The sequence below is a fragment of the Octodon degus genome, unplaced genomic scaffold (assembly GCF_000260255.1).
Source record: "Octodon degus isolate 3935 unplaced genomic scaffold, OctDeg1.0 scaffold00009, whole genome shotgun sequence".
NCBI lineage: Eukaryota > Metazoa > Chordata > Mammalia > Rodentia > Octodontidae > Octodon > Octodon degus.
Window position 1 is genome coordinate 30151266 of NW_004524585.1, and position 8767 is coordinate 30160032.

At 38.0% G+C, this 8767-nt stretch overlaps 1 protein-coding gene across 1 annotated transcript in view; it reads left to right on the forward strand.

Moving 5' to 3' along the window:
• Mctp1 (multiple C2 and transmembrane domain containing 1) overlaps positions 1-8767 on the forward strand; it is a 606101-nt gene that overhangs the window by 69117 nt on the left and 528217 nt on the right. The gene's annotated exons all lie outside the window — the stretch shown is intronic.

The window sequence follows — 8767 nt, forward strand, 5'->3', positions numbered from 1 at the left end:
ATATACATATATATATATATATATGTGTATTTCCATCCTTCTTTTCTCATTTTCCCCATCCCAGTTATTCTTCCCTTTTGAGCAGTTGCTTCCTTTTCACAGTGTCTGTTGTCACTTTTAGACTTATTTACTTTTTCAGTTTCTTACACAGGAGAGACAACACAATATTTGCATATGTGAATGTGACTTATTTCACTTATGACTATGGTCTCTAGTTGTGTCCATTTATTATTTATTTATTAGGTATATTTTAAATACAGGGTCTCAGTACACAGATTGGACTCAGTGTTTTCAGTCTCCCAAGCACTAGAATTATAGGCGTGTCCCACCATGCCCAGTCTCAATCACCATCTCAGCATGCCCTGGGGGCAGGGCCAGCACAGCATGCCAGGGATCGAACCCGGCTCATGGCATCTGCCGAAGCAAGTGCGTTAGTCTGCTGAGCTATCTGGTTGGCCCTCTAGTTGTATCTGTTTATTTATCAAGGTATCCATTTCTTTATAACTGAGTAATACTCCATTGTATAAAAATATCACATCTTTTTCTATCTATGCCTTAGTTGATGGGCATTTGGGCTGTTTCTAAGATCTGCCTATTACTTTGTGGTGCTATAAATCTGGGTGCACATACGTAGCTATGGTATGGTGTTTTCAGTTCTTCTGAGAAATACCCAGAAAGGGAATAGTTGGGTTGAGTGGGACCTCTGATTTCTGTTTTTTGAGGAATCTCCACACTGATTTCCATAGTGGTTGTACTAGTTTATACTCCCACCACCAGTGGAGAAGGGTGCCTTTCTCCCATCAGCCTCTCTCCAGCATTTGTTATTAAATGATTGTCTTGATGACAGCCATTCTTTCTGGGGAGAGATGGAATCTCAGTGCTGTTTCAATTTGCATTTCTTGAATTTCCAGTGATATTGAACATTTTTTCCATATATTTATTTGCCATTTGTATTTCTTCATCTGAGAAATATGGATTCATCTCAGATGTCCAGTATTAGATTGAGTTTTGGAATTTTGGCAACCTGAAATTTTTCAATTCTTTATATGTTTGAGATAGAAGCCCTTCGTTTGAAGTACAGTGACCAATTTTTTCCCCAATTTATGGATTTTCTTTTCACTCTGTTGATGATTTATTTTGATGTGCAAAAATTTTTAATAAGATCCTAAAGAATGTGGATTCTTTAAAGTATTTCAGTGTAGTTTGGATTTTGGTAATAAACTCTCTATGTACACCCATGTCTTCAAGATTGCCACCTTCTTTCTCCTCCAGTAGATTTCATGCTTCTCGGGGAGACCCAGTTTTCCAGCACCATTCATTAAAGAGGCTGTCTTTCTTTCAGTGAACATATTTGGCCTTTTTGTCAATGCTAAGGTGGCTGAGTGTGTTTGTAGCTGTGTCTGAATTTTCTAATCTGTTTCATTGATCTTCACGTCTTTTTTTTCCTAATACCATGCTGATTTTATCACAGTAACTTTGTAATATAATTTAAAGTTGGATAATGTTCCCTCCTCCCTTGCCTTTGGAAGTTTTCATTTTGACAGGGCTTTACTATCTTTTTTTGTGAATTCATCATTTTATGAACAGGTAGTTCATAAAAACAGTTGTGTTGTGGCCTCCATGTCACACAATACATTTCATTTGTTAGAAGTGTACAGGTCAATGAACTTTGAAATATGTACATCTCAGCAGAGGGAGATTGTTCAGTGGCACAGAACCTGCCTGGAAAATGCAAGGTCCTGAGTTCGATTCCTGGTTACAAAGAAAGGGAAGAAAGAAATATGTACATCTCTGAAAAATCATCATCAGACCAGGATAACAAACTGCTCAATGGCTTTAGGAATTTCACTTCGGCATTTCAACCTCTTCTTACCTCCAGCTATTGGCATCTTTTAATAAAACTCTCAATAAGCCTGCTGGCTGAAAAGGGACCAGACGCACTAGAAAAAAAAAAAGCGTACTTTATGATATGACATATATAAAATTCTAATAAATGAAAATTAAATATCTGATTTTATAAATCCGACAAGTGGTAGCCTAGAGGTTTATTAATATTCAAATATTTGTACTAATAGCGCATTCCCTTGTATTGTTGAGTAGTATTCCACTGTATGGATTTGTTTTGGGGTGTTTGTGCATTTTTACTTTATTGGTCAATTGGAGATATATGTAATGACAGAATTCATCAAGGAGTATTCATCCCTGTTCATGGTGTATCTTGCTTTTTCTTGTATTATATCTAGTTACACATTAATGGACTTTGGTAATTTCTACTTTAGTGCTATTATAAATGGGCCAGGAATGTCAAATATATTATATTTTGCTTCTACAGTTTAAGAGAGATTCTTGCTGAGAAACTGGGTGTTAAAAGATGGCAATAGCTGGAGAGACAGCTCAGCGGCATAAGTGCCTGCCTAGCAAGTGGGAGGTCCTGAGTTTGATCCCTGGCACAAAAACAAACAGCCAACAATAAAAGATGCCAATAATTTGAAACTTTCCAGAATTCCAATTAAATCTCCAGATGATGGACTTGAATTTGCAGATTTCTTTTCCTTTCTTCTGGTCTTGTTTTCAGTAAGGCCTCAGTGGCAACAAGTGGAAAGCAAAACCAAAGAATAAAATAAAAAGGAAAGGAAAGCAATTGAAGACTAACATGATAAATTAGAAAAGTCTAGTTTTTGTCAGCCTAAAAAAGATGAATCCATTCATTTCTTAGATGGAATTTGCCTCAGGGTTTTGAATGGAATGATTTAAGCATTTCTCTGAAGATTGTTTTTTTTTTCTTCACTGCCTTGTGTAGGTGTTCTGAGTCATAAAGGTGTTGGTGTTTCTTAAATCTGACACTCAGTTTATATTTTTATTTTCATTCATTCAGAGACCATGGTTCAGTGCTTCCTTTTTTGGTAAATATGTGACTTTCCAGCCTTTCAGACTCTCCCTGAGGAGAGGAAGTGACTCACTGCTCTCCACTAGCACGCAGGTGTGAGGAACGCCGCTGCCAGGTAGACCGAGGTGGAGTGTCGTGCAATGGAGCGCCCTAGCCATAAAATCTGAAGGATTTCAATTTTCCTTGGACTGTAAATTGGGGCAAAATAACTTCAGAAATTGGTAAAGGCTCTCATGTTCTGAGGAAGAACTTTCAGCACATTAAAGTGTGTCATAAATGTTGTGAACTGGCCAATGGCCTAATACAAGCTGATGTGTTCTCTGAGACAGCCTACCCTCAGCTGTGCGCTTGGGGCTACGTAGGTTTGAGCTGATGATGGTGTGGTGTCATCAGGCCACTCACAGGAGATCTGGAACTGTTTTCTGACTGCTGACGGGTGGGAACGCCCAGGAATCTCAAGGTCCACGTGTTCATCAGCCTCCTGCAGTATAGAGAGAGGTGGACATGAGTCCTATGTCTATCTGCTCAGCAGGCCTCGGTGAATTCTGTAATAAGGGCATTATTGTTTTCGCGGAGCCAGGAGAAGTTCAGTTCCAAATACCACATTGCTCTGCAAAGCAGCAGCCATCCAGAGATGAGAGCTCAGTTTTTATTTGTTTGGAGAGGCTGATGCCAGTGTCTTCAGGCACAGTTCCCACTGGACTGGAGCTCATTTAATGTCAAGGATGGTATTATGTAGAAGATATCTGGCTAATTAAAATTTTTTTTTCCTAATAAAGCCAGATTCCACTAGTCATAGGAGTATATAGAACAGCATCTTATACTAATATGTAATTAATAACATTTCACAAAATATGTAAATTAAAAACTCAAAGATGGCCTGCCATTCCGGCCCCATCCCCGCAGTGTGCTAAGACAGTGATTGAGACTGTACGTGGTAGCACACCTGTAATCCCAGCTCTTGGGAGGCTGTAAACAAGCGGATTACTATGGGTCCGATCTAGTAGTGAGATCCTGAACACCCTGTAGACCCTTCCCTAAAATACAAAAACAAAAACCAAAAAACTCTAAGGTGGTGCTGTTAAATTAAAAATTCTTCCTTTTTTCTTGTTAGTTTGTTACTAGGACATGTTTGCAATACACAAGGAGTACATTCAGCATATAAGCATGTTGCATGTTAAGCCTTTTTACTTTCACTTCTCCCTCCATTTCCTAGGTCTCCTCTTCTGCAAAAGGTCACCCTTCTTGTTTCCTTTTTTTTTTTTTTTTTTTTGCTCTTCAAGCTATGTATACTTTGGGTTTCTCATATAACAGGGGCCATGTGATATGTAGGCCTCTGTGCTGATTTACTTCACTTAGCATTGTGGTGTTTGGTGGGAATGTAAACTAGTACAACCATTCTGAAAAACAATGTGTAGGTTCCTCAGAGTTAAAGACATCATGTTACAACAGTGTATGTATAACCATGCTTGTAGCAGGACAATTCACAAAAGTTTAATCTAACTTTTTATGTATTTAGTACAGATCTATAGGGTCTCACTACACAGATCAGACTTGTAGTGATCCTCCTGTGTTTCAGCCTCCCAAGCACTGGGATTGCAGGCGTGCGCCACCACGCCCAGTCTGAATCGCTGTCTCAGAGTGCCCTGGGAGTGGGTCTGGCACAGCAGGTCCCGGGATCAAACCCCTGGCCCCTGCATCTGCCTCAGCAGGCACTTTAATCTGATGAACTATCTGGCCAGCCCTCACAGCAGTTTAATTTAGCAGCCTGTATGTCTTTCCATCAATAGATGAACAGATAAAGAAAATGTGGTGTTTATGCACAATGGAGTGGTGTCCTGCCATAAAAAAGGAAAACTTCTTCCTAGAAGTATGATTGTAAATTTATCTACTTACACTTTGGAGTTCATATAAAGAAATGTAATGATGATTTTTATAAGTCTTGCATTTTTATTTATTTTGGTTATTGTTTTAATCTGATACATTACATTAAAGAACTCCTTTGAGTTTTTGAAATTCAAGAATCTGTATTTTAGAACAACATATAAAAAAGGAAAAATGAGACTATCTCACTGGCTTAGAATAAAATATGATGATTAATACATGGTATAAAATATTATACCTGGCTATTTTCTGTGTTGTATTCCTCAATTAGAATTTAAAAAGGGACATATATTTTAGTAGACAATGGGAAGATGCATGAAGAATTAGCTAATTAATTAGAATTAAGTTATAGGTATGGAAGGCAGATGTGTATAGTTACAGGAATTCCATCAGTGAGATGTGGATTACATTAAAGCCTGTAGGGTTTGCTACTAAGACTTCACCAACTTGAAATCCACAGGTATTCTAACAAACATCTCACAAAACAAACCTGCAGTGGTCTGAGAGATCAGTGTATTAAATAGTTTTAAAATACTATTAAATATTCAGTATTTTTCATATCTTATGCTCTATGAATAATGTACAGCATCTGCCCTCAAATGCTCAATAGTATAGTGGGGAAGGGGCAGAGGAAAGGACCAGCAGTTAGAGTCCAGAGGTGCTTTGGTCTTGGTCTTCAGCACAAATCTACTGCCTGGCCTCAGCCTTTGGAGGTTCAAAAGCAAACTCCCACCTTGGTGATATGCTCCTCCTGAACTTGCTCGTGAACACCAGCTGAGACTCCTATCTAATCTGTGTGAACATGTTTCTTCTATATGTAAAGAGTGGCATTCAAACATAGGGTCTGAATATTACTTTTTAAAGGTAGGGAAGGGGCTGATGAGATGGCTCAGTGGTCTAAGGCACCTACTTGGAACAAGCTTAGCAAAGCACATGGATCGCGGTTCAATCCCCCAGCACCACATGCCAGCCAGCCTGGCCCCCTGGTGGGCTGAGCTGGCCACACACACACACACACACACACACACATGCACACAAATAAATAAATAAAATAAAAAAAATAAAGGTAGGGAAGCCCTGTAGGTTTAATGGTTGATGGGAGGAGACTAGAGAGTGAACACAGGGTCTTTATAAGGGACTTTATAAAAGATGTATCTCCACCCTTTCTTAATACTTATTTTGAGACAAGGTCTTGCCATGTCATTAAGTTATCCAGACTGGGCTGGAACTTATGACCCTTATGCTTCAGCCTCCAGAATGACAGCATACAGATAATGATAACCAAGTATTTATAAAAATTATATAAATATGTACCATAGAATTTAATTTTTTAATTTTTAAAATAATTTTATTGAGAAACAAATATCAATGAGACAGTTTCCCAACCGATTACTGGCACATTTACAGTAATTAATACATTGCATATTGTTGTCTTACTGGTTATTCATTGTACAAGATGCAGACATGATATCCTGTCTCAAATACTATTATAATAAACCTCTCTATTCACTGAATCAAGAGAATGGAGCTGTGTATCTATCCTAACTATTTTGAGTATACAGACACAAAAGGGTCGTTTATTTCTGTCCCACTTTTTTGGTAAGTTTTGTCAGAGAAGGGCATTCCATTGCCATTTAAATATTGTAGGTACTTGAATTCAGCAGAATTGCCCAATATAGTCCAGTAGTCCATAATAGTAGTGGGTTTTCCATAAGACTGGCAATGTCCAAAGTTGTTGACTTGAGCTTCTTACATCTTAGCATATTAATGTGGCTTTCTTTTTATACTTCGTTTTCATACTTTTCTGCTGGATGGTAAAGACCAAGATAAAGAAAGACCTATATAACAAGAAATGTAACTTTTGTATCTGATAAGGTCAGTCAAATCCCCTTAGGATTTAACCTGAAACCCTGTACTACAGTGTGTAGATCCTTTGTGAGTGTCAGCCATGTGGATGGGTCATGGCCATTGCTTGACTAATTTGCTCTCTGTGAAGCCTGAGAGAATGTTTGCTCTTTCTGTGACTCTCCTTAGACACACTCTACATCATCAATCACATTCCTCTGTGGCCCCATAATCTCCTTGATCAGAAAATTTGGGGCACAACTGAGTTACATAATGTTACAGTATAGGTTCTCCTATGTCCTGAGTAGTCAATGACCTTGACAGGCTAGGGCCAAAATAATGGCTGTCCTTGCAGCCCTTCTTTTTCTCTGATTTTTGGTCTGCAAACTTAGGTTGTTAACCCTCCAGAAGAGAAGTTCATTTTTACCCTATAACATATGCAGTTGGGTTTAACCTCACTATCTGTCTGAATATCAAACATCTTAGGCATAACGTGGAACACGTATTTTCCATCAAGTATTGATATGTTAAACTTCACGTCCCTGCAGAATATGAAGACAAAAATTTAAAAAAATTGAAAAAATATGAATAAACAATTACATAATTTTACACAGAAATTAAGAAATCTAACCATATACAGCATTGTAGCAGGACTGTCATGTGACATTTTTTTTTCCTGTCTCTTGTTTTCATTTATGGCCCTTCTTTTTTTTAAACAAACATTTACTTGAGAGACAGTATGGCAGTAATTGGCATGTCATAACAAGCAGTACTTATTTAGAAGACCAAAATGGCAGGCATTCCAAGCATGACCCTACCATTACACATTGCTATCTTCAGTGTAGCTGCTTAGTTCACAGTTATCAGCATATATAGTTAGTCAGGGTCAGAATCCTACCAATTAACTGCTCATTTCAAAAACATGCTGCAGAGTCTCAGGATTCTTGCCTTACCAATCTTGTGTGTATAAATGTATGGCTTTGCCCCTTTCATGTTTCCTAGCTTTTCTCCTTGCCCTCTTCTCATTGCCCTATCCTCAAGTTCTCACTTTCCTCTTAATTGTGTTATACCTTTCTATTTGTATTTCTTCTTTGGAGTTCTTATACTATGGAGACTATACCATATTTACACATGTATGTCTGGTTTATTTCACCTTTGAGTATATCTTCAAGTGGCATCCACTTAAATATGAAGTTTTTGAGTTTATCATTCTTTATAGCTGAGTAATACTCCATTGTATAAAAATACCACATCTTTTTTATCTATTCCTCAGGTGACGGGCATCTTGATTGTTTCCAAGATTTGGCTATTGCAAATTGTGCTGCTATAAACATACGTAAACATATGTCACTATGATATGATGTCTTCAATTCCTCTGGGAAAATTCCCAGTAGAGGAATAACTGGTGTACAGGGGATTTCCAGCCCAACTTTTCTAAGGAGTCTCCATACTGATTTCCATAATGGTTGCACCAGTCTACACTCCCACCAGCAGTGGAGAAGGGTTCCTTTTTCCCCACAGCCTCTCCAACATTTGTTGTTGGGTGATTTCTTTATGATAGCCATTCATTGTGTGGTGAGATGGTATCTCAGTGTTATTTTAATTTGCATTTCATGGGTGGCTAGTAATGTGGAGCATTTTTTCATATATTTATTCGCTTCTTTAATTTTGTCCTCTGAGAAGTGTATGTTCATCTCGGATGCCCATTTCTGGCCTGGGTCTTTAAATTTTGGGGCCCTAATATTCTTTAAGTTATATATAAATTCTGGAGAGTAGACCTTTGTCTGAATGCTTATTACCCAAGATCTTTTTGAAATTTGTGGGTTGCCTTTTCACTTTGTTGGTAATTTCTTTTGATGTGCAAAAACTTCTCAATAAGAGGAGGTCCCAGTTGGTAATTCTTTCAAGTATTACCCATATGATTTGATTTTTGTTCATGAACTCTTTGCCTACCCCTATGTCTTCAAGAGTTCTTTCTATTTTCTCTTCCAGGAGATTTGGTGTTTCTGTTTTAATGTTTAGAACTTTAATCCACTTTGACTTTAACTTAGTTCACGGTGATAGACCTGGGTCAAGTTTTAGTTTTTGGCATGTAGAGAGCCAGTTTTTCCAGCACCATTTGTTAAAGAGGCTATCTTTCTTCCAGTAAGC